Source organism: Triturus cristatus, chromosome 12 (assembly GCF_964204655.1).
Source record: "Triturus cristatus chromosome 12, aTriCri1.1, whole genome shotgun sequence".
Taxonomy (NCBI): domain Eukaryota; kingdom Metazoa; phylum Chordata; class Amphibia; order Caudata; family Salamandridae; genus Triturus; species Triturus cristatus.
In genome coordinates, this window is record NC_140595.1 from 504904127 (window position 1) to 504926899 (window position 22773).

The following is a 22773-nucleotide window of genomic DNA, read 5'->3' on the forward strand; positions in this document are numbered from 1 at the left end:
AGCTTGAAAACCTGGTAGCTTGTCATACAGGTGTCCAAATCTTCTCAGTTCTGCTCTGTCATTTGGTCGCGGAGGCAGACTTGTCCTACCTATATAGGTGTCACAGAACCCCTCAAATAGACTATTAAATACCCATGTACGCTGTATTATGAGCAGAAAGGAATACATAGATCTTCTTCTACACAACTTTAGAGAGTATGTGGTCTGAAACACAGGTATTCTACTATTTCTAGGTTTCTTTTTATGTATCATGTCACTAGGAAAAGGCACAGACACATGCATTGATGCCTTCAGAAACATAGTGAGACTTAGAACAGTGACATGGGAAGGGTTGCTCTTTTATATTTGGCTTAGCCCTATATTCTTAGCAGTCGTGAATAGTGAAGCTGCAAGAGAAAAGTGAGGTTTAAGGCATGTTGGCAGAGGGATTAGTGATTAAGCTACTTTGTATGAATCTCTGGAAAGGTATACTTGAAGTAGGCTTATAAATTTAGGTCTGTGCTTGAAATGGGAAGTATAGTCTGTCAATTTTAAACATCTGAGTGCTCTCGTGAGTGAGGTTTGTGTCTACTTGTACATGTACTCTGGCACGTGCTGTGCATCTGAAGATGCTAGCTTAAAAACCTGGTAGCTTCTCATACAGGTGCAAAAATATTCTCAATTCTGCTCCATCATTAGGTAGCAGAGGCAGACATGTCTTATCTGTGTAGGTGTCACAGAACCCCTCCAATAGACTGCTCAATACATACGTGACCTGTGTTATGACCAGAAAGGAATAAATACACCTTCTTCTACACAAAATTTAGAGAGGATGCTGTCTAAAACACAGGTATTCTACTATTTCCAGGTTTCTTTTTATGTTTTATGTTACTAGGAAAAGGCACAGACACACCCATTGATGGCTTCAGAAACATAGTGAGTCTTAGAATAGTGACATCGGAAGAGTTGCTTTTTATATTTGGCTAGACACATGTTGGCAGAGGGATTGGTGAATAGGCTACTTCGTATGTGTCTCTAGAACATAAACATTGAAATAGGCTGTATACATTTTGGTGTCTGCTTGAAATGGGAAGTGCAGTCTGTAAATTTTAAAGGTCCGTGTGCTATTGTGAGTGAGGTATGTGGACTGTCTACTTGAACATGCATTCTGACATGTGCTGTGCATCTGCTTTAAAACCTGTAGCTTCTTATACAGGTCCCTAAATCTTGTTAGTTCTGCTCTGTCATTTGGAATGCAGAGGAAGACATGACTTACCTATGTAGGTGTCAAAGAACCCCTCAAATAAACAGCTCAATACCCACGTGCCCTGTATTATGATCAGAAAGTAATATATATACCTTCTTCTACACAAATGTAGAGAGAATGTGGTCTGAAACAAAGGTATTCTACTATTTCTAGTTATTTTTTTATGCATTATGTCACTAGGAAAAGGCACAGACACACCCAATGATCCCTTCAGAAACGTGATGAGACTTAGAATAGTGATATGGGAAGGGTTGCTGTATTCTATGGCGAACGACCTTTACAACATGGTCGTTACACCGCAATACATTTACATCGCAGTCATTACAACGCAAGTCGTTACAACAACTTGTTCTGGATGGCGCTATACACTAAGGAATAGTATGATTTACTATTCCAACACCTTCCCTACTATTACGTAGGCTGGAGTTGGAATAGTAAATCATACTATTCCTAAGTCCAGCGCCCTCCAGCGCAAGTCGTTGTAATGACTTGCATTGCCATAACTGCGTTGTAACGTACCGCAATGTAAATCATCGCATTGTAACATCACAAATTCGTTTTATATTTGTCTAGGCCCAACATTCTGAGGAGTCGGTGAATAGTGAAGCTACAAGAGAAAAGTGAGGTTGAACCCATGTTGGCAGATGGATTAGTGATTAGGCTTTTCATATAAGTCTCTGGAAAGGTGAAGACGAAGTAGGCCGTATAAATGTAGGTGTCTGATTGAAATGGGAAGTGAAGTGTGCCAAGTTTAAAGGTCTGTGTGGTCTTGTGAGTGAGGTATGTGTCTACTTCTACATGTATTCTGGCATGTGCTGAGCATCTGAAGATGCCTGCTTAAAAACCTGGTAGCTTGTCATAGAGGTACCTAAATCTTCTCAGTTCTGCTCTGTCATTTAGTTGCAGAGGCAGACATGTCTTACCTATCTAGGTGTCACTGAACCCCTGAAATAGACTGTTCAATTCCCATGTGCCCTGTATAATGAGCAGAAAGGAATACATACATTTTCTTCTAAACAAATTTAGAGAGCATGCACTCTGAAACACAGGTATTCTACTGTTTCTAGGTTTCTTTGTATGTATCATGTCACTAGGAACAGGCACAGACACATGCATTGATGCCTTCAGAAACATAGTGAGACTTTGAACAGTGATATGGGAAGGGTTGCTGTTTTATATTTGGCTAGTCTCAACATTCTGAGCAGTCGGAGAATAGTGAAGCTGCAAGAGAAGAGTGAAGTTTAACACCTGTTGGCAGAGAGATTAGTGATTAGGCTACTTTGTATGAGTCTCTAAAAAGGTACACTTGAACTAGGCTGTATAAATGTAGGTGTCTGCTTGAAATGGGAAGTGCAATCTGTCAAGTTTAAAGGTCTGCCTGCTAGTATAAGTGAGGTATGTGTCTACTTGTACATGTATTATTACACGTGCTGTGCATCTGAGGATGCTAGCTTAAAAACCTGGTGGCTTCTCACACACGTCCCCAAATCTTTTTAGTTCTGCTCTATGATTTGGTCACAGAGGAAGTTATGTCTTACCTATGTAGGTATCACCGAACCACTTAAATAGACTGTCCTACAGCCACGTGCACTGTATTATGAGTAGAAAGAAATACATATACCTTCTTCACAAATTTACAGAGCATGATGTCTGAAACAGGTATTCTACTATTTGTAGGTTTGTTGTTATGTATGATGATACTAGGAAAAGGCACGGACACATGCATTGATGCATTCAGAAACATAGTGAGACTTAGAACAGTGACATGGGAAGGGTTGCTGTTTTATATTTGGCTAGGCCCAACATTCTGAGGAGTTGGTGAATAGTGAAGCTGCAAGAGAAAAGTGATGTTGTCAGAGGGATTAGTGATTAAGCTACTTCATATGAGTATCTGGAAAGGTATACTTGAAGTAGGCCATATGAATTAGGTGTCTTCTTGAAATGGGAAGTGCAGTGTGTCAAGTTTAAAGATCTGCATGCTCTTTTGAGTGAGGTATGTGAATTGTGTAATTTACTTATAAGTATGTCATAGAAAGATATCAGGCACTTGATCACTCCAGTAAGGTAAGATGGCGACTTATTAGTAATCGGAATGTCGAAAAACCAGGATGTTAAACAGCTAGAGCAAATTACGATCTCGCAATACTTGATGGTTCTCGTTACTGTTGTCTGAATCAGGATGGTATTGTTTTTTCAGATTGATTGATGTCATCACGTTGAACCTGTTTTGGTGTCAATTATCTGGTTTTTTCTTATGTTTTATTTTACCCCAATCATTCTTATTACTGGATTAATGTATGTAAACAGGTATAAGTCGAGTCAGTTCAAGATGGCGCCAATGGAAAAATGAAAGTTTTAAGATTGTTCCCCGGAATCTGCAACTCATCATGTGATTCATCATGTGATGTGTTGCTGGATTTAAACATGGCCTCGAATGCTTAGTGTTATCCGCAGCACTTTCTTGAGATGCGGTGATCTGCGTGTTTACCGTTAAGCTGAGGGGAGGACTTGAACGTTAGTTTTAAGTTACGGTGGAATACCTTTGATTTAGTGATTCATTTCAATATTGTGTTTTTCAGGGAAAGAGTTAGCATGTAGACTTTTGAAAAACAGTGGGTAAGTGTTTTATTTACTGTGAGGAAAAATGCAAGTACGCGAGTGCTTCATTTTTGTTTAGTATCTGAGATTGTGTCCTTTGTTTCTCAGGTCTAAATCACATTGAGTTCTTTTATGTGTAAGTATATATGATCTGTGCTACTATTTAATGTATTGGACCTCATGAGTTAGCGTGAATTTATTTTAATATTCAATCCTTTTGGTTTTGTAATATCTTGACACCGCTCCACAGTTTCTTTGGATCTATAAGATTGTTGGTTTTTCATGCTTCATTATGTATGTATAGATGCACCTTGGAATTTAGTTTGCATAGCACTAACAGCAGCATTAATCAAGGTGATTTTCTGACATGAGAATATACACATGACACATGAAACACACTGCTACCATTGATCATTCATTAAAGTTATCACTTTAAGTCCATTGTAAATATACTGAAATTGACTTCTCTCTGTACATGGAAAATATTCTGATGTATTGTTTTATTTTTCCAGCGATGCCCCTGAAGAAGGGACACAAAGGCAAGCAATGCATTGGGGTTATGTTTTCATCATTAGAACATGAAGCAACAAAAGAATAATGTATTATGTAATGATGTTATTAGCTCAGTATGCGTGAATACTGATGTGAAACATTGAAATGTAAACAAATTAATTTATGTTACAAAAATAAGGATAATTAAAATTGGTGAAATAAATTAAATTGTGAAATGAATTGCATAAAAGTAGAGTAAATCACTTTTAAGATAGTGCACACCTTGCTCTAGATGCAATGAGCATCTAGCCTCATATACATTTTAGAATAGTGTTGGGTCGACACACATAAAGGTGTAGCACACAGATTATTTAAAATAAGGAATCAACTGACAAAGGTAATAAGAAAGGAGTGCTCAATCCACCTTAACCATAGTACCTCTTTGAATACAGGCACACCAATTTGTACCCGTGCACAACTTGATGAACAAGATAAGAAAATAATGAGGGCAATGGCTTATAAATGGATGGAAAAAGGGTAAGTAACAAAGGAAAATGCACTTAATACTTTTCACCCAATTATGTCCTTCAATGTATGGCACGTTGCCTAAGTTATTTATTTAGAGAAATATAAAGAAGAACGGAATGTAATGAAATGCTCCCACAAGAATTAAGACAGTCATGGAGAAATAGCGAAGTTTCCACTCTGTCTGAGCGCAAATGTTAGGACTGGTTCGAGCAGTGTTACATGTGGCATGCATGTGCATTCCGTCAACTTTTGGAAATTCCAGAGCTAGATTATAACAGTGGGGAGAAATATATTAATATAAAGAAAATGTTACAGATAAGGGAAATACATTCTTTGCCCCCTCCGGCTGGACAAGTGAACACTGTCCTACAGTTTGTTCATACCGCATGGACAAAAACAGAATAAATGGCAATAAACAAGGATCTCCCTGATCCTAGGAAACACCCCAAGTGGTTTTATGACAATTTGGAACAAGCCACTAGTATCGCCCCCATGACTCTTAAATTGTTGATATGTTGATTGGCTATGTCGTCCCTTGGGAATTATGGGATGAGGTGAGACGGAATGACCATGCACAACTAAACATAGTTTGGGCTAACCTAGAACGAGATGAAAGAAATCGACACATAGGAGATTAGCCCCCACAAAGTATTTTACAGTTACCTCAACAATTGATAAGGAGATTGCAATTGATTTTGCCTCAAGAAAAGGTTGATTGGGATGAATTGCAAACATGTAAACAAAAAGAGCGCAGGGAAGTAATTGACTTCTTTTGTAGACTTGAAGAACTGTTCAAGGCTCACAGTGGACAAGATCTGGCAACAGTTGAAGATCAACGCAGTTTTGCCATTCAGTTCATTAACAATGTATTCCGTGATGTAAGAGACAGTAGAAAATCATATCAGAGTATGTGGACAGCAAAGAGTCCCAGAGACATGTTAACAATGGCTTATTATTACAAAAATAAAAGAAATGCTGGGAAAGTGAAAACAGATAAGAAAATTAAAGAAGTTAAAAATGAAAGCACTGGTGAAGCAGGCATATCCAGAAAGAAGTAGATTGCAGGTATATATGGCAGCAATATGAGGGCAAGGGAAAGTAGCAGAGGAAGGGGCCGAGCACAATCAACTCCGCAGATGACTGGGATAGGATATAATACGTGAACCTACTGTTTTCTGAAAGAGTGAATGTCCTTCTCTTCAAGGAAGAGGACACGGGCTATAACCAGAATTAATGAAAGGCAGGAGCAGAGGTAGAGGATGAGGACAGGCAAGGGCAGGCAATGTAGGTTAGGATATATGAGTGCTAATAGTTTTGAGGGTCGTATTAATGGTTTTCACACACAAGATTACTTGAATAATTAGGATTTTCATGAATGGACTAAATAGGGCGGCCCGAGAGAGAGAGAGAGAGGGAGAGAGAGGGAGAGCGAGAGAGAGAGAGAGAGAGAGAGAGAGAGAGAGATAGAGAAGCAAGTACCACTACCTCTAGACCAGTCTGATCCATGTGTCAAATCGACAGTTGATGGTGAAAAGCATAATTTTCTAATAGACACATGCGCTACTAATACATCTATTTTCTACCGCTTGCTCCCTCATGTATCTCTCTCAGGAAAAATAGATACATTTGTGGTATTTCCTAATATTGCTGTGACAAGCCCCATATCCAAATCCCTTGAATTTACTATTGGTCCCTTGTCAAGACAAATGCCATTCATATTAACTGACAAATGCTCCTTAAATTTCTGGTGCTTGAAAGTATTAAAAATGATGTATGCCACAGTATATTGTTCACCAGATTGCGTACACCTGACATGTAAAATGGATTCACTAAATAAAAGCTATATGGTAACAGGGAACAATGATTTGCCCCAAGGGTTATTGTCCATAGATCCCAAAGTTTGGGCCAAAGGACCAAATGACACTGGTTATATGCAAATAGACCCAGTTCTTATAAAGGTGAAGAATAATGCTGAGCTGTCTCGCATACCTCATACAAGATATCAAAGGAAGGTGAAGACGGACTAAAAGAGGTTATACTAGATTTATTGGATAAGGGAATAATAAGAGGTGTGGCTGGAAGTGTATGCAACAGCCCTATTTTGCCAGTGGTCCAAAGAGATGGTGCAGGACAAATTAAATATTGTACGATAGTTGATTTGCGAGCCATTAACAAAATAGTTCAGCCTCAGTATACAGTGGTCCCAGATATCACCATGATGTTTTCTTCTATCCCAGCTAATGCAAAATGATTTACAGTAATAGATCTCAAAAAGGCATTTTTCAAAATCCCCATTCATGAAGATAACCAATATTTGTTTGGCTTCAGTTTTCAAGATAAAGCTTGTGTCTTCTGTCAAGCACCACAAGGGTATACTGAAAGTCCAAGTATTTGTAGCCAAGCACTCAATAAAAAGTAGATAACTGTATATTGCCAGCAGTTACAATGTTACTACAGTAAGTAGATGGCCTCTTAATAACAGCAGAATTTCAAGAGGATTGCAAGAGTGCGTCACATAAAGCACTGTCCTTTTTGGCTTCACACAGACATAAGGTGTTGCTATCAAAATTGCAATATTGTCAACAGAAGGGCACCTACTTCGGTCACCTTCTGTTAAAAGGGGGGAGAAGACTGTCACCTGATCGCATTAAGGCAATTGAAATTATACCTCAACCTACCTCACAAAAAGACGCATGTTCCTCTTTAGGTATGGTCTCATTCTGTAAACGATGGGTACTAAATGTATCTTTCATAGCAAAGACTTTACTGTCCTTGACGCATAAATACATATCTGACCCAGTTCCGTGGCATGCTGAACATCAACATAGCTTTAACACCCTAAATGAAGCTTTTTGAAATGCACCTGCTTTGGGTACCCCTGATTATCCTAAACACTTTTCTTTATTTTTGCATGAAAAAGATGTCTGTGCTTTGGCTGTACTGACACAAAAACATTGAAAGAGAGTACACCATGTGCCATTTTTCCCTCAACATTGGATCCGGTAACAAGAGGCCTGCAAAACTGCCTCTGAAATATTGTTGTGGCAGCAGCTGCTTTACAACAGGCAGATTCAATTACTTTGAGACACAAGGTCGCAGTATATGAACCTCATTCATTTGACATACTATTGAATAAAACAAAAATGCAACATTTTCTCAATTGCCAGATTGATGCAATATGAACTCACTCTGGTGGCCTCAAATGTCATTCTCGAATGATGTAAGACAATAGACCCAGCCACTCTGATGCCTCTTCCTTTGGAACAGGATGAAGTACAAAATCACTGTGTGATTGTCAATGAAAATGAGGCAAAGTTTTGAGTGGACCTGGTGGATGTACCAATGCCAATTGTTGATGGTAATTTGTAGATGGGTCTTGTCTAAAGAAACAGGATGGGACTATCTCAGCTGCGTATGCGATTACCACCAATTATACTGTAGTTGAGACATGTAAGATAGAACAAACATCAGCAGAGGCTACAGAGTTGATAGCCCTGACTAGAGCATGTGAATTGTTGGAATGATGAAAGGTAAACATATACACTGATATCAATATGCATTTGGCATGACCCATAATTTGGGCCACCTATGGGCCAAAAATTACTTATTACCTCTCGTGGAGCTAAGATACAGCATCGACATCTCATTTCTAGGCTTTTGAATGCTATCATCCTCCAGAAAAGATTTGCTATAGTAATTAAATGCAGTGCACACAAGAAAGTAACAGCTGAGGTGGGACAAGGAAATGCTTTTGCAAATGAGATAGCGCAAACTACAGCTTTGACAGAACAGTCACTGATGTATGTGGTAGGAAGGGCTGATGATGAAGAAGAGGCATATGACTTTTATGCAGAGGTGAATGAAGTACAAAATTGGTCAGATGAGATAGAAAAGAAAAAGTGGGAGAAAAAAGGATATGTGTTTGACCAACACTATCAGGCATGGATGGAAGGTGTAAATGGAAATAGATGGATTCTACCAGACAGTTTTGTTTTACCTATGGTCCAAATTATACATGGACCAGCTCACGTTGGAGTAGATGGTGTAGTACACTCAATTTCAAGAATATGGGAAACCAATACGGTCAGAAAGGTGGCAATACATTTTTGTAAAACTTCTATAATTTGTGCTCAGCATAATGTGGGAAAAGGAATTGCAGTGCCAGCAGTTCATTTTTGCATGCCAGAGTATCCCTTTGAATGCTTGCAGATGGATTTTATCCATATTAACCCTGGGCGTTACACTACGCTTCGCCCACGTAGTGTACGTAGCGCTGCCTGCTTCGCAGTTTTCGAAGTAGGCGAAGCAGGCAAGCGCTACGCACATGCCAGGGCGAAGCGTAGCTGCCTGCCGCCCGCCACCCGCCTCCCGCCCGCCCTCCGTTTAAATCATATCTTGCATGTTAAATAATTAAAAGTATAGAGAATTACCTGAAGCGCGGCGTCTCCGGGGCTCCCTCTTCCTCGTTTTCAACTTCTTGTGACAAATGCGCATGCGCGGACGCCCGCGCATGCGGATTTCTTGCGAGAAATGCGCATGTGTGGGCGCATGCGCATTTGTCACAAGAAGTTGGAAACGAGGAAGAGGGAGCCCCGGAGACGCAGCGCTTCAGGTAAGTCTCTTTACTTTTAATTCTTTAACATGCAGGGTATTATTTAAAAGGAGGGTGGGCGGGAGGCGGGCGGCGCGTTGTGGGGCTACGCGGAGCGCGCAAGTGTGCGTAGATCTGGGCACACTACGTGCTGCTTCACGTAGCCCCACTACGCCCACTACACCCACCCTTAATCCATATGTCTCCAAGCAATGGGAAGCATTATGTGCTGGTTGTAATATGCACTTTTAGCAATTGGGTTAGGGCTGGTACGGCAAAGGTACTATTGAGGGAATAGTTCCCAAGGTTTGTTGTGCCCTGGAGTATTTGGATTGACAAAGAAGTACATTATCCAAATGAAATAATGGATTTAGTGTGTAAAGGTTTAGATATAAGACATACATTCCATTCAGTTTATCAACCTACAGCTGCAGGGTTTGTTAAACGCTGTAAGGGAACACGGAAGAACAAGTTGTCAAAAATATGTGCATCTACTGATCTAAGTTGGGTGGATGCCTTGCCTTTAGCCTTGTTCTACCATTACAGCAAAGAATAGATTATCGCCTAGTGAATTAGTGATGGGTAGGCCGGCCAATGACCATCGGTTTGTATCTCCATCAAGACTGTGTGATATTCCACATCCTGTATTGTTGGATTATTGTAAAGCAGAGGTCTTCAAACATTTTGATGCCGAGACACCCCTGTCAAAATGTTGTTGGGGTAAGGACCCCCTCCTGACAAATATTTCTGGAACCTGGTACTCCTCATCCTCGACAACCATAAACTTCCCCAATTCCCAAAGCAAATCATCTTTATGGTGGGGAAACAATATTAAACAGTGTTTAGCAAACCAAAAGTTTGTGGGTGACTGTGGATTGGTATCAGAGGCTTATTACATAGTTCAAAACGACCTACCCAAAAAATTACAATGGTACTTTTTTACAAATAAAACATATGTTGGCAAAACTTACTTGGATGATAACACCTTTCTGAACTAAAGTGATGAGTGTGCTTGTGTTTCTCCAGAGAGATGGTCAATCTATGATTGCACCTTATAAATACCAGTTTAACACCCAAATATAGCAATAAGTGACCAGTCCCGCTTTGCCGGGGCCATTAGTGCACAGCAACATGTGTCGCTGATTTTTAGTAACTAGTGAACCGGTTGAGCTATGAACACATTTTTTTGTTAAAATCAGCAGCTTATGTGGCAGATAATTGACTATCTGGCAAATCTATAATTATCTGAAAATCGCTGCAGTTGCACAATCGCATAATCCCAGTGCCCCTGGGTATAATGGCTGTAATGCATGGGCTGCAACTTTAGTGCAAGGCATCCTAGGAGAACCATACTATATTTCATGGGATGCTGGTGGCTTGGCTTTTACAGCTGCATGGAACTGGAGGCTGCTGAACATCATTCATCATCATTGAAACATACCATTTACAGTCATTAATGATGAACTGTAAGGTCCAAGTAGGATGCTTTCTATATTCCACGGGGAGGAAGTGGTCCCTTAAGCTTCTTTCACACTGTTTTTCTAAAAAGGTTTTATTCTTAACATTATGAAAACAAACACTTCTATTTTAGCAAAAACTGACTCATGGTTATATTAGTTTACTGCTGTTGATTTCAGTCATGTTTGGGGGGTGGCTGGAGGGCCTTGAGAGTGTGAGCACTTGGGTGTGTGAAAGGTTTGGCTAAAAACAAAATATTCTGAACGTCTTACAGGTCCTTCATCATCAGGTAGCTACATATACATTAAGGGTCAGCTTAAATTAAAAATGAATAAAAAAAGTGCTAATCAGTGGGCAATTCAATATAGTACATTATTAAAACTCTAGTAGTTAGCCCACCTTAATAAATGGACTGTAAATAACTAGAAAGTCACAAAATTAAACCTTGGTTGGTGCAGTGGAGAATAGTGACTTGGGTATTTGAACCTCTGCTTCCCTCCCCAGCAGGTTGCCAGCAGGACACGCTGTGTCCTTGTGGTTTCAGACGTCCTATTAATACTGTCAGCAGTGCAGTTTTGTGGTTTTGGTCACTTGGACTTTGGTTCTTACCGAGGAGGAGGTTGTAAATTTGGAGACCGCTCGGAGAGGCCTAAGTTTACTGTGTGCATACGATGTTCATCTGTGCCCGTGCAGTGTGTGTCACTCACTGGGGTTGCAGGTGTTTACAAACCAGTATTTTGAAGGTTTGCTTGTCTTGTGTTCACTGATTCAGTGTTGTAGCAGTTGCGCATGGTTTCTTTATATGCCTCATATTGGAGGCAACAGGCAACTTATTTATGACATATACAGACTATAAAAGCTGCCTTACCGAGAGCAGCACAAAAAGCCTCGCTGCACAGATCTGCGGAGCCCTAAGCAAAATTACATTTTCCCGTTTGAGTGCTCATTTTTCCCTAACAAGGGCTTTTGAGGACACTATTGTTATATGGCCCCCTTTTGGGGTCATTTGTTTATGCAGGCCGTAAGGCAGCTATTTTCAGTGGCTTTAGTCAGGGTCATTGGAATTATGCAGCAGGGGAGGCCCAAATTATGCAGCAGGGTTGGATAAATTATGTGGCAAGCCAAGGCAAATTATACAGCACATTTTGGGAAAGTATCACTTCATTATTTTGACATTTCTAAACTTGTTAGCACTGGGCATTAGTTGCAACTCATTAGTACCACTTTATCACCCAAACACAGCCATAAATTAGAGAATTATGACAAGTCAACCTTTACCAAGGATCTTCCACTGCGCAGCAACACCTGTTGCTTTGTTTTTAATAACTTTTGAGCCGTTTGAGCTCAAAACTATTTTATGTCAAAATCTGCATATTATGCAGATGATGATGGATTATGTGGCAAAAGTATAATTATATGAAAATTGCTGCAGCCGCATAATCACATAATTCCAGTGGCCCTGGCCTTAGTGTTGCACTAGCTCTGAGTACAACTTCTCTGCCAGGCATCCCTGCTACTGACACATATGGTAGTGCTACGCCCCATGTGTGACGTCTGACACAACGCTATGCTCCACATTGAGCAGAGCAGATGGGTGACACACTGGAGGACATGTAAGACACCACGCATTTCTTTCCTAAGCCTAGACAGCAGACTTCAAAACACCCAAAGATCTGTCCGCCCACCCATATTTTAGAAATATTGGGAGTACTTTTATTTATTTTAATTATGTGGTATTTCAAACTCGAAGAACTGCTACAGTTGGTAAGTAATATACTCGAGGAAAATTCCTTGACAGAAATGTGCTTGAGAATACATTGGCCACAATGATTTACAATAGATTTGCAATGCAATAGGTCTCGCATTTAAGCGAGCTTAAGCTATTGGATTGTAAATGACAATGCCTTTTATTTAAGTTTTAATAACCAAAACATAAATAAAGGGCATTGTTAATTACAATGCCAATAGCTCAAACTCGCGTAATTGCGAGACCTATTGCATTGCAAATGCTTGTTTTGCTTGCTCCTTACTGGCCTTCAACACCTCCTCCGGGATATTAATCTCTATGTAAATATATTTATAAATAGAAGCGCGCACTTCACAGCTCATCACAAAGCTTTGAAGTGATTTGATCAATGCAAGCCAGTATCGGCTACTAAGCATTCTTTACAGCTGCAATTTGCCCTGTACGTTTTCAGATTAGCTCGTAGCACCTATTTCTATTCTTTTCAGGTATGCAGGCATCCTGGAAGGAAACCTTGTTTAGCTGTTTGATCAGCTCCGGTTTCACATCACAAGAAAACACTTCCTGAATGGCATTGCAGCTTTTAGTATTTTAATTTCATAATGAACTGTCTGGGGACTTTTTTTTTCCAGAGTCGAGGCAGAAGTGAGGCCTGGGAATGCGCGACCTCCTTCCCATGACTCCACGACCCACGTGGGGGTCACGCCCCACAGATTGAAGGCCTCTGTTGTAAAGAAACAACTAACAGACTATCTGAAATTCACCAACATGTCAGAGACACCTGGTCCTCACCTCTGGAAGGACAAGTGCATGGCATCAAGTCTGGAGACTGGTGGCTGACTAGGAAGTTCTTGAGAATGAGCAGTTTGCAACCATGATGGAAAGGCCCCACCCAGGTCTTGCTGACAATCCAGACTGCAGTACGGTGTAGAGGAGACATTTTTAAAGCTGGTGACATGCCTCTGTTGAAGTAAATATTATTTGCTTACAAAATACTTACATTAGTAATGTGCAGATCTCATGTTTAGGGAAAATATATTAAATGCAAAGATTTGTAGTAGTGTTAAATAGTTCCTACTAATATAGCAGGACTGTGTATCAGACCAACACAAACTTAATACTATAGAGACTTAGTCCACATTTACCATCAGTGAGTGTTGGTGGGTTTCGGCTAGCTCACAGTACTACATCCTAACTCTAAACTGACCAGGGCAACAGATGTTGTTGGAAGCCTTGTACATGGCACTGGTTCCAAAGGAATCCATGGAAACAGATCTAACCCTTTCATTTGGTCACTCGTGCATGCCCAAGGTAAGCAAAAGACAGATACTACAATGCATTTTCAAACATTTATTGAAATGATCGTATTCTTGCATAGAAAGCATGAGCTGCAGTCATAAGAAAGATGAGACATGTTACTGTAATATTCATTGTTTTAATGGTTACCAATATAAACAATTCAAGCATGTTAATTGTTCGTAATGTTTGTCAACTCCTATTTGTAGCTAATCCTATTCTAAAGAGAGCATAGCAGGAGTACGATTCTGCCAGATCAATTGCAATAGCCTAACCCCCATACCTTGGTTTTGGGTGTCAGGGAGTCGTAGGCAGTGCCCAGTTTATCTTCCTTATCAGGACTTTGGTAATCAAAGGAGACACCTGATTGTAGGGAATACCTGGCTTCATTCTACAGCAACCTTGGTCGCCCAGTATCAAGTAACTTCCATTAGAAAGTAATGAAAAAACTGGATCCATCAGGTGACGGAAACTCCTTTCAAGTTACATGTTAAATTGTCCATAGATGCATTGCTTATTCCACGTAGTGTTATCTCTTTACAAAGTAATGAATGGCTCAAGGAAACTCCACATTCAGTCCCACTGAGAAAAACCTCTCTGTCACAACTCGCACATTTATAATCGAAAGGAAGAAACCAAGTCATATGCATAAAGCTGCCGCACATCAGTTCATATCTACCTGCTTTAAAGTGTTTCAGATGAGACGAGAAATGAAAGGTAGAAATCCTCAAGGATATTAAACCTTGTATCTACCATATGTCTAAAGGAGGTTTAGCTAGGGTAAAGAGCAGTTTGTCTAAACGTTCTATATGAAGCATGGTGTGAGTTGCATCTTTCTTTTCCATGATCAGTTTCAGATGTTACAAGTTATAAGGCATGTACAATTTGGTTGCATTAAGATATTTCCATGGCACATGGTTTGATTTTAAACATGCAATATCCAACGCAATTGCAAAATTGATCTTAGTTGATTTGACCATGCAAAAGTGCAGACATTTAATTTTGTACGATATCAATTACAGATGACACAATATTATTCAATAGATAAATATGAGTAGAGAATGTGTTCATGTCATTACCGACTAATGCTTTTCCGAAATTTTCCTTATCAATTTATGACAACCTTTTAGCAGATTCTTTTTCCAAAAGCTCATTATATGTTGCATATATGAAACATTTAGAATGTGAAAATCTAGGACCTAATAACAAATCTTGCAAATTCAGGTCATCTCAATGAAAGGATAAATGATTAACAGCAGACAATGTAGAGTTTCCTTTTCTCTTCCGTCCCTTCTTCAAATCATTAACGACTTCTCTTCCTTTTCAGGTTATAAAATTAATTGGGACAAGAGTGAGGCTTTACCCATCCTTGATGGAACTACAACGGCAGCTATATACAGCTTTCCTTTTCATTGGCAGTCTTCACGCCTTAAGTACCTAGGAATTTTAGTCAATAAGGTCTTGGGAAACGTGGTTTCTGACAATTTAACCCCTCTACTTTCTCAAATGCAGTGATTTCGATAAATGGAAAATGTTGGGGCTCTCTCTTTGGGGTAGAGTCCAAGCAATCAAAATGGTCACTCTTCCTGGTTTCATCTATATTTTAGGCATGCTCCCCCTTCAGACCCCTTTATCTCTGCTTTGATCAATAGATTCCAAAATAAAGACCTTCATACCTCGTCTTGCAATGGCAAAATAATTAAAAGCTCACCAATTATATGGAGAAATGGGTCTCCCATCCATTAAACACTATTCCCTCACACTACACATCTCCCAATTCTCTTATTTCTTGCCAGGACTGAAAGATATTCAGCAATGGGTTTACATAGAACGTCATCTCTTATCCATGGATTTGGGTCTCTCTCTTTTGTATGGCAGTGGCACTAGTCGTGTTGATCCTAAAATCCTGATTTTATCAGCTATCCTGGCAAAGAGGGCATTGTTTATAAGATTCAAATGCACGTATTCATGTCAAGGCTCCCTTTTGGAATAATTCAGGTTTACGTATTAATGTTCATATGTTATCTTGGCCTCTGTGGCAAACAGCAGCCATCCACTCCCCAGATCAGCTTCTTCAAAATGGCAAATTCAAATCCTTCTTACAATTGAGGGAGGAATTTAATCTTCCTATACAACATTCTTCTAAAAACATTCAACTTCAACAATGCTTAAAGAGAAATTTGGGGTAGGCTTCTTGGTTGCTTTAAACATCTCCAATATTATCCTATTTGAATGTGTGTAAAGGAGTGACTTCCGGTCTTTATAAAACCTTTACGCTTCATCTCTTCTTGCAATCCCTCTCTCATAATCTTCAGCTAAAATGGCAAACCCGTTTATCAACTTCTTTTACAGCTGTTGAATGGGATCAGATATTAGAAGGTCTCCGTGAAGGAGTCCATGAAGCAAGGCTTAAACTTTGTCTGTTTAAAATTCTTCATGACTGGCATTGGTCACCGGTCAAATTACATAAAGCTGGTTTACTTTCTCACACTGATTGTTGGAGGTGTTCCACCTCTGGCTATGACACAACTCATATTTTTTGTGAATGTTCGAGCATTCAACCTTTTTGGAACTCTGTTGGTAAAACATTACATTCTACAATGCCCTTACAACTACCATTTACATCTGCCAACATTCTTTTACATAATCTACGTCATTCTCCAAAACTCTCTAAACCTCAACACCGTCTCTTCCACACTGCATTGGCTACAGCTAAAATTTGCATTTTACGTCATTGGAAGTCATCATCCCTATCCTCTCAGGAAGAATGGTTAGTGGCAATGATGCAGACAGCCTCACATGAACGTATAATTTACAATTTTCAGGATCAAGTTGACATATTTCTACAGACCTGGTCGCCTTTCCTTAAAGCAAAAGTTGATGACACTGCTAACTCCTTTGTCTCCCCTAATACACCCAATTGGGCAGACTAATTAATTGCTTCTCTTCTTCGTCTATTACGTTTTTCTCATTATTACTTGCTTTATTTTTCTCATTTTCCTATCTCCACCTCCTATTACTTTTCCTTCATTCCTATTGTTTCTCCCTTACTTTTTCTACTCTGGCTCCACTTCTTCACATGGTTTCTGAAGTTTACTTTCTTTTTCTCTCCTTCTTTTTCCCTTCCTTACATTACTTCACCCATTCTTCCAAATCTACTATGTCCTAAACTTTTACTAGATGAGTATTTTTCTATGATAATACATTTCTCTATTATTATTATGATATTCTCATGTATAGTCATTGTTTTATATTTATACCTAATCTATTTATATTTCCTTAATTAATAATATATCTTTTACCAATTTCCTATTTATATTATTTTTCACTACTTCTCTATTTATTTATTTATTTGTCTATTTTTACTATGCCTATTTATACACTCCATATTTATTCGCTTATATTGACTAGCAAATGTTATGTATCCATTGCTAACTTTTATTCTTATAATATTTTTAAAGTATTAACAACTTATTGCTGCCTTCTTATCTTTGTTTCTAACATGTATTACATTGTAAAACTAAATAAATAATTTCAACACCAAAAGCTCATTATATGTTGCATATATGAAACATTTAGAATGTGAAAATCTGGGACCTAATAACAAATCTTGCAAATTCATGTCATCTCAACGAAAGGATAAATGTTGATTAACAGCAGACAATGTAGAGTGCTCTGGCCATTGCTGGCATACTTTACCTACACTGGAGGTAGTTACTACGTTCAAAAGTTATGACTGGACATATCTAGGATCTGGTCTGCTAGCTTTAAACCGCTTTGAGGAGTTTAAAAAATGTACATAGAATAGATGCCATTAGTGTCAAGGGGCTACACTAACCACCCATCTGAACCGTAAAGTGAAGAGTTGCATGTACCATTTTGCACCATCTCATTAAGTTGTAATTCTGTAGTGTTAATGTATTGTTGCCATTTATCAAAACATGCGACCTAGGGAATGCTAGATGTGTTTAAAGTTTTTGAAATTAGCTAGTCCAGAACACAAAGGTGCACATGCATCAAAATAGGCAATTGCAATTCTATAATTGCTATTTTTAAGGAATCACAATTATAAAATCGCAATTGCCCATGCATGTAGGAATCGCAAAAAAAAATTGCGATTTCTACACATTCCTTAATTGCTACTTGCTAATTACCTAGAGGCCCATAGGAATGAATGGGAATTGCAAGCGCAATTTGCGAGTACCCAATAGGTACTCAAAAATTGCGCATGCAATTTCAAGGGTGCCAAAAGGACACCCTGTTGCACCCCTGAAATTCCCATTTTACCACATGTTGCTCACATTCATGCCCCATGGGACTTTGAAAAGAAATTGCAAATTACCATCAACTTGAGATCAATGGTAATTTGCGATTCCTATTTGTGAAATCGCAATTATTTTTCGGTTAACGCATTGCATTTAAGGAATCTCAATTTGCGATTCCTTAAATGCAATTGCAATTTAAGAAATTGCTAATTTTGCGACTACTTAAATTGCGATTTTGCATTTGGGATGCGAATCTGCCCGTTTGTGACCAGTTTTTAGGTTGATGCATGTGGCCCATGGTCTGTTGTACTGTTTTGTTTAAAAACATAATTCGTCCGGGAATCAAACAAGCCTTGAACAAGGCATCAATACTAGGGGTAGGTGGAATTTGCAGAGTTGTACTCTGCGTAATTCCACGGAGCTACATAAAAACTCTGTGAGATTCCACTGAGTTCTGCCCACCCTTAGCCACAATACCTTTCTGTTGCCCTTCCACCTTGACTCCACAGGCCTACCTCCCCACTTCAAGGGCTCAATTGGCGAGAACTCCAGCGCATTTTGCTTTTCACTTTTGGCCCCTTTTTGCTCCCTTGTTCTCAAAATAAAGAGACTAAGGGGTCGTTGGCACAGCTTTGTGTACTTCTGCTCCTAGGCTGTTGTGGCTCCAGCTCCCTAATGCTTACTTTTTGAGCTGGGCCTATATATAAACTGACAGACTGGGGACGAAGGATAGTGCTTCTTGCCAGGCAGTGGAACCCACACTTCATGGTGCTAAAGAATAATATTTTACAGACTGCTTTTGGAATGTGGTGTATACCTTTAATTTAATTCAGGCTTAAAATAGCATTGCAGATGGCCATTTACTTTACAAATTGCAGAGTATGAGTGCATGTACAAAACAGAAGTGTGTTATCTGTTGAGAAGTGTTGAAGAAAAAACTATGAAGCTCTCTGTGGGTATCTGCGTAATGAGCAGGAGTTTTGAAAAGCTTTTAGATAGTGCCCACTTTCTGTTTTCAGCAAAAAAATGCTTTCTCGCATTTGAAAAAGGTTGCATGAATCTTTTTTGGCACCAACACTTTTGGATTTTTGTACACAAGTGTAGTGAGGCGTATCTTTCCCTTGTAAGTGTGATGGTTACATGTGAGGACAAGCTAAGCCAGATATGCAGTCACATATAAAACGGACAACTGCTAACTTTCACCGACAAACATACCTGTCTATGCGGACACCTCACAAAAAATATGCTCCATTTTACTCTCCTCATTCCAGTTATGCTTCCAAACCTGTTCCAGAAGATAGGGAAGGAACTATTTGGTGTTAATACTGTGGAGTCATGGCTCATCTCTTACACATTAGACACTGCTTCCTTTCAAGTGAACCAATATTTGAATGTATGAACCACATGCCTGGTGAAGATACGCAGCACAAGCAACTTGCATGTTCAAACTTCTGCTGAGCTAACTAAGAAGATAATTATACATTTGATCACAGTTTGATTTTGAAAGAGAAATTGTGAAACGCGCTGCATCTGCGATCAAATACCTGAGAGAAATTGGCGCCAATCATCCAAATTACAAAGAGCGTCACACAAACACTGATATTGATACTAACACGGGTAAGTTCAGTCGCACCTCCATTGTGAACCTTTGCTTAAAATGTATTCTATTTAAGTGAACCCACAAAAAGAAAAAAAACTGCAGAGGTGGGCACTGATTATCCATACACCTGCAGGATTGATTAATCTGGGTAATTCGATTTGTAGTGCAATTAATTAAAACTTTATAGCTCTTCGTCAAGAATTAAAATACCAAGGAACAAGCAGTCGCAAATCAGGTGTATTACGTACTCGACTGAGTGAATCATGCACCTGGCAAAGACATGTAGCAACAATACCATGCTGCCCACGCCTAATAATAAATAATACGACTACACAAGCAGACAGAGGTTAAGCGCTGATAGCGATATGATACTTGAAAGAGGATGAAGTCCAGATTGATTTGCGGACTCAACACCTGTTGGAATAACACCCTCTGCAGCATGTCCTCTAGGGCCACATTGTGCTCCAGGGTCAGTAGAATCATGTGGAAGACATCGTTTCACTCCATCCAAGAGTAAATCACAGACTGAGTAATGAAGCAAGCATGTTCCTCTCAATCTCAGCTGCATATAGAAGCAGAAGCATGCTTCCTCAACTGACTGAGCCAGAATGATGCATATGATCCACATGAGTCATTAAAAAAGAAAAAGGACAATGTAAAATTGCTGGTTCCATTCAGAGGATAAAGTAATAAAGTAGCAGTGGCACCAGTAAATTCTGTTACGCTGCAGGTGGCAGAGTTTTTGCTGAACATTACTACCCACCTCTATACCCTGGACCTGCCAGTGTCTTGTTTCCCAGATTAGTTTCAAATCAATATTGTTTTGCCAATAATAATGACCCTGCGCGGTGAATTTTGAAATAAAAGAATGCAAATAAATGAATTGTGTTAGTTAGCATGTTTTTCATTGCTGGGGAAAGTGAACGCCTATAATAAAACAAAACCGAGTCTGTGGGGACAAGGCTAGTAAAGTAAGGGGACTTTTTTATTCTTTTGGGGACTCTCTACAGGTGGTGTTATGAAGTGTTCCCATTGTGCAACGTAAACAACAGCACGTGGTGTACCAGCTCTGTGTAGGCAATGATGAGCATAATGTTAGCAGAACATTTCACCATAGTTTTCAGAATTTAAATATAAATCCTCATTTTCGAATACCGTATAGAATTCTAATTCAGATAACATGTTTGATACAATCACAATGCCCCATTCATCAGAAATCAAACCTGGTGTTATTATATCGAACATAGCAATTTAAAAAACATTGGAATCTATAAAGCTTCTGTGGGACTTAAAGTGTCATATGGGATCATATCTCATATAATTCCATTATGGACAGGAAATAGAGTAATGTTCACAAGGGACAAGTCTCTTTGGACCTATGTGAGGAGGAATGGGGTTTAAGTACTTCACTTACCAGTTCTTGAAGAGAATGTTCTGGGAGATATTGTCCATTTAGCAGCAGAAACAAATACTGTAACAAATCCAATCCAGATGAAGAGAAAACCTAAGGAAGGCAAAATCCAAAGGTAATACCATGGAGGAATCAGATACGTCTGTTTAAACCAAGAAGACAGTTCTTGTACACCACGTAAAGAAGTGTGTGAAGACTCATCAATGTCAGCAAAGTAACTGGAGGGAGTCTGAACAAAAACAGGAACCTTGTTGGGAAAAAGAGAGAATGTTCACAACTCCAAAAGTGGATGATAATATATATAATCATTGTTTAGTGCACAGCAGAAACAGGCACATGTGTATGTTCAGCATCAGAAATATCAGGGAGTCGTTAAGTTAACACTGCTTAGAGCATGTAGAGGGATCTCCTGCAGGGTAGGGAGAGGAGATAAGGAACTACCCATATACCCTCATGGCCTACTGTTTAGGACTGATCACATGATGGAGATTTATTAACCCAATGGAAACTTGACATTTCTGTTTACAACCAGCAACGGTTCGAGTACCTTGAACAGCAAGTACAGGCACAAGAGCATGGTAGGATGGTCCAAATTCCATGTTCTCTGTAATCTTTTTATGGACTAGATTCCCAACTTTGGGAATCCAGCCAAAGCCGCTGGTTGCTCCTTCACTTTGTCAGTGCCAGATCGTGTAGTATTCACATTTGGGCGCTCATTTTGGTAGTCTTGTAATTCCTGTGAGACAGGGAAATGTTCATTAATACCAAAGTGTGCATCAGCCACCTCTGTGCCAGGGTTATCAAGATCTGACACATACATCTGGACTCCAAACAATACCTTGTATGGGGCCCAACCATCCAAGGATCTTCTAGGCAGATTATTTAAAGCTCTTTGAACTCCATACAGGTGATGCATCCAACTTGACCTGAACCTAATACTCTAGCTGTTAGTAATTACATTACATCATGATTTCCATCAGGATGATAGCAAGAGGAAAATGCACAGCAACACCCAGGGCTCCCATTGTATTCCAGTAACCTTTAGAGGCAAAGGCCAGTCCCTGGTCTGAGTGGAATGCTGCTACTGCATATGTACTGATAAAAAAACTGCAATTTAATGATTTAATAACTGTTCGAGCATCAGCAAATATCTGCAGTCACACCCACAGAAATAGTGTACATAAATCAACGGCCACTAAAAAAATGTAAAGCCATTGTCCAAATTTTATGATCCTCAATTATCCAAATAGACACAATTTAGTAGTTTATTAGTAACTAGAAGGGCTGTCTGTAGTGGGCAACCAACTGTGGAACTTTTAATTTGTTGGCAAATGTCTAAGTAAAGGTCATATTGTTTAGTGTGTTTATAAAGACCATGCCACCAGTAGCATTTATGTGACAAGGTAACTGTAGCCACCACACTAGCATGGGCAAACACTAATCCTTCATGTGCAGCAATTATTAGCTCTATCCTGCGTTCCTGGTTTGGTATCACTTGATCACCCACCCCAAGAATGCAGACTATAGGAATGTTTTGTGCACTC